This window comes from Brachypodium distachyon, chromosome 4, assembly GCF_000005505.3.
Source record: "Brachypodium distachyon strain Bd21 chromosome 4, Brachypodium_distachyon_v3.0, whole genome shotgun sequence".
Lineage (NCBI taxonomy): Eukaryota > Viridiplantae > Streptophyta > Magnoliopsida > Poales > Poaceae > Brachypodium > Brachypodium distachyon.
The window spans coordinates 13302271-13307569 of NC_016134.3; positions in this window are offsets into that span (position 1 = coordinate 13302271).

A 5299-nucleotide genomic window follows, 5' to 3' on the forward strand; every position below is an offset into this window, starting at 1 on the left:
GGCAGGAAGGAAATCAGGGGCAGAGCCGAAAGGGTCAAAGGGGATTTGGCTGTTCGAGTTTGGGCCGTGCTCTGTGGGCTAAATGCGGCCTAATATGTAACGGGCCCGAGTCAAATCAGCTCGACGAGCCGGCCCGAGTCCAGTTAAGCTCAGCCCGACATTTAAACAAGCTTGAATTGTGAATTCACATTTGGGCATTTTCATGGACCGAGCCGCAGGTAGGAGCTAGGGCTTGGGCTCGGCCCGCACCTCGAGGCTGGTCATTGGCTCATTGCCTAGCGTGTTTCGACAATTGACCATGGCATGTAAACATCCTTCTCCACCGTCGGAGACGAACTGGTGCTATATGCCATTGCACTTGCAGGCTTCCACAATCAATTTGGAGTATCATCGACTGCACCGACCAAAATTTGAGCCCAGCCATGCCGACTAAGTTTGGACCAAATTTGTTGGAGTATAATTTGGGATTCTAATTTTTCGAAACGCGTAAAAAAGGATGTAACATCACCACCAACTGTAAAATAAAAGACAACAAAAACAAACTCGGTCCTGCACAAGAGTTCCGATACCATGCCTTACTTGTAAAATTACTAATAATTGCATGTAGTAAAATTGAATAACTGCCGTGACTTCGATTTGGGATGTTTGATTCGTGAAACTACACTTTAATTTTTAAATTTAAAAAATTCAACCCCATGAGATTTCAGTTGTTTATCCTTGGTCCGTAAATGTGAATATACACGGAGAACAATAACTGTTAGAGATATACGTAGAGATCAAGTATGCAGTATTGCTGTCCAAATTTACATTACTAATCCTGCAGGTACGTATGACCCGAATGGAGTTTTAATAAGTTGCCCACCGATAGATCCAGGACCAGGATGTAACCGTCCACTGTGCTCACAGCTACGAAAAAGTTGTGTGCGTGTAACCAGATATTGATAAGATGCTGTTATAGCATTTATATGTATACACTACGGAAAAATGGACGTTGCCGGAGGCCCAAAACCTCCGGCAAAGGCTTTGCCGGCGGCTTTCTGTCGTGGCCTCCCGCAAAGGCCGTCGGTACCAAGACCTGCCGGTAAAGACTTCTTTGCCGGAAGCTTTTTCATGGGCCCTTCGGCAAAGCCTTTGCCCGAGGCATTTTTGGATCCCTCGACAAAGAAAAGTAGCTAACGGTATGAAACGGCAGAGGATGGCTTTGCCGGAGGCCAACCTTCGGCTGCTTCTCTTGCTTGCGCTTGCGCACACCGGCCGCTGGAACTGCTGCTTGCTGGCCGCCAGCCAACCGGCCACTGCTGCTGCTGCTTGCGCACGCCGGCCGCCGCTGCTGCTGCTTGCGCTTGCGCATGCCGTCGCCTTCTGCCCGTGCGCCGTCCGCTGCTGCTGCTCGCGCGCACCGGCCGCTGCCGCTCGCTGGAGGGAGAAGGGAGAGTAAAAAGAGGAGGAAGAAGGGAGAGAGGCACAGGAGGGCCGGCCCCCGCTGCTCGCTGCCCGCCGACGCCTCGCATGCCGCTGCTCCTCGCCAGTCACCCTGCCGCCTCCGCTCGTCCTCGTTGCTGCTGCAGGCCGCCGCCGCTACATACTCCTCGCGCCGCCGGTGCTGCTGCAGGTCACAGCCGCGGCTTCTCGCAGAAGAGAGAGAGGAGGGAGAGGGAGAGTGGAGAGCAGAAGCAGCAGGGCGGAGGATCTTCGGCCTCCAATCGCCGGCCGGCCACAGGAGAGAGAGGGAGCACAGGAGCAGATGGAGGGAGAGGGATAAGAGAGACAATGTGTGGCTGGGAGAGGAGACAGAGAGATAAGAGAGACGATGTGTGCTTTCAGATGAACTGTTAGGAGCATGCCACGTCACCGATCCGAGGCGCAGTCACGCGGATCGGTGACGTGGCAAACAGTCTTTGCCGGAGGCTAGGCCGCGGGCACAGATAATATAGTCTTTGCCGGAGGCCTAGCCTCCGGTAAAGAATTTTTTTTTCTTTTTTTTTGCATGTACACATTTGATGCGTTGTCCCATTTTAATTATGTGTATTGACCTGAAATTTTTACCCTGACATTATATACCCATAATATGAGTCCATGCCAAAAATTGCTAATTTTTTACAACGTTTTAGTATTATTGAATATCTTCTATAAAATGGCTCTAAAAAGTGATAAATAATTATTTTTACATAAAAGTTGGTGATTTTAATTCACATTACTGAGCATTAGTAGAAAATGAAACTGCAGTAAAAAATCAACTCAAAAAGTGAAAACATTATAGCAAAACTTGGTTCAAAACTCAAATTGGACGTTTGAGAGCTAAGTTCGGTAACTTATACGAAGATGTTACAATTTGTGAAGCATGTATCATTTTGATTTTGCGTATAGACCTGTAGTTTTTATGCCAAGTTTATGTACCCATAAAATGACACCAAACCAAAATTTGTTCTTTTTTGACAATGTCTTAGTATTATTTGATTTTTTTTCTATTAAACGGCTCTAGAAAATGATAAGTAATTATTTATACATAAAATGTGGTGATTTTAATTCATATTAGTAATCATTAATAACAAATGAAACTATAGTAAAAGTTTCAACTCAAGAATGGGTCTTAATCCAACACGTGGTTCGGGATTCAAATTTGGAGGTTCACTCTCGAGATCGTGTATTTTGTGAAGTATGTAGCATTTTATTTTTGTGTATTGACTTGTAATTTTTATCCCGGTGTTATATACCTATAACTTGGTACCATGACAAAAATTGTGATTTTTTTGACAAAGTTTTAATATTATTTCCTTTTTTCATATTAAACAGCTCTAGAAAATGATAAATAATTATTTTTACATAAAAAATTATGACTTTAATTCGCATTACTCATCATCAATGCCAAATGGAAGTACTTTAAAAATTTCAACTCAAAATGAGGTGGTTTACATCATAATGTGAAATAAGAGAGAAATGGGAAAGGAAAGAAAAAATACGAAAAAACATCTTTGCCGTAGGCCTGGCCGCCGGCAAAGGCCGGTCCCGTTTTCTCGCCGTTACCGCAGCGGCAAGTCCACGTGGCCACCTTCTTTGCCGGAGGCCCGAAAAATAAAAATTGCCGCCGGCAAAGTCAGGTTTTCCGGTAGTGATATGTACTCATCATTTATTATTTGCCCGCTAAATAAGCATGTGTAGCTGCATATTGACAACTAGACTTGCTCTATGGTTCAATAAAAGTATAACCAAACCACCCCATCTGATCCATTTAACATAACGGGACACCGGTATTTGCTCTAAGATTCTTGCCTGGGAGTAATTATCTCTGCATATTGCCACATTGGCAAATGCCATTCTAAGAACCAAGTTTTCAAAAATGCTATTATTTGGCTTTGAGACCAATGCCCAAGTCAATACAACGCTCTTATTTGCTACCGTGTTTTTCTTTGGTTTTTCTGCCGTTCAACACGCGCACCACCTCCTCTATCTGCACCATCTCCCTCCCGAGTAGCCGCCCCTTCCTATATATATAGCACTCAATTCAATATATATGCACGTTTTAATTTCACGGCTGGAGTTGGCCACGACAGTTTGATTACTGTGCGTTAATGTGAGCCTGCGGAGTTAACTCACACAATATCAAATATTACTTGCGTTAATGTGCGTTAATGTGCCGCAGTCTAGCCTAGTACGAGAGCATCCTGTTAGCAAGATCACCAAATGAAACTCCACTGGTCACTATATATATATACGGAGTGCCAGTTCACTTGCTGCTATATATGCTCGCCACCAATGTCGATAAACCACAATATATATTTATATAAACAATCGAACATATGGATCAATTACAACGATCTGCCAGTCTCACTAGTAGCATAGGACTTGGAGGCTTCTGCAATTTTCGTAGCCATATATATACTCACACCGTGGGTGGTATCCACATGGCTGGTGACAATGCTAACCTACTTTCTTTGTGCCGCTGAGATCAGATAACGTTGAACTACCATGCTCAGTGGAAATGACGGGACGCTGACACTTCTGTTCAGAAATATTGGAGCCAATGCAGGTGATGACGCACATGAAAAAATTCTCGGTTTCGCAGAAATGATGCTACTCGCCTTGGATAGCCAATGTATTGTATTTACACGTATACATGCTCCGGAACTGAAGTCACACTACTGCCACGATCGATACCGTAGCTGAGTAGCATGCAGATCGAGCTACAAGCCTACAGCAGCAGCATTTGCATCGCAATAATACAAACAAGTGCTGACCAGTTATGGATGAGAATAGCCAGCAAAGTGGTGTGCACAGTACAAACACGTGTGTTGTGAACGTCTGTTTGTACTGTAGTCTCAAAAAAAAAGAATAGCCAGCAAGGTGGTGTGCATCGATCCATGGCGCTGCCACATGCGATCAGAAGAAACCATAGTCTCAACAAGTCAATTTTTGTCATGGAAATAAATTCAATTAATAACCCCTAGCATAAATTAGTAGGCCAGATGGATGCCCTGCATTTTGGGAAGAAAACAAATGAATGTGTGTGCTCAATGCAATTTCAACCATGCAGGTGGCCCCTTGATGACCATGAAACGCCTTGGGGGTGACCGCACCCTTAATCTTGGCCACACCGTATAGACAACAAATATCACTTTGTATTAGATCAATTCTGCTGTAATATAATAAATTCCTTACACGGGCCGGGCCTTAACCCCACGTGGCGACGACCAAGTCAAGGAATCCCAAAGACCGATCAAATTGCCAACAAGGCGTAGCCATGCCAACTAAGCACCGGTCAAAGGAGTCAAAGGGTTAAGCCCCCCATACCATGGTCAAAGGAGGTAAAGTAGGGGCCAAGAAAGCTCTAGGAGTGGATTTACCACTTTACCCTCACTTTCCCTCTCTCACAAGGGTAGCCATGGTCTTTTGTCATGGACCCCTGGGCTATAAATACCTCCCATGAGAGCATATATCATTCACTCTCCATTGGAATAAGATCAAAGGGGAGAGGGGTGGAGCAACTCAAGGAGCCCGCTCTCGAGTGCTTGGGTCGAACTCGAGTGCTTGGGAAGAGAACCCCCCGTTTCAAGAACCCGCTCACCATGTCGGGGTGATACTCGGGGGCTCCGCCACAGGCCGAGGGTCAAAGAGACAACGCAAGGAGTATGCGCGCGAAGTCAACATCGTCGGAACCTTCACCCCAACACCACCACCCAAGTGGGCGAGTGTACCCATTTCCTTCACCGAAGAAGACGCTAAGGGCATACGCTTCCCACACGACGACGCCCTCTTCTTGACAGCCAAGTCTCAAATTGTGAGCTCAAGAAAATACTTGTGG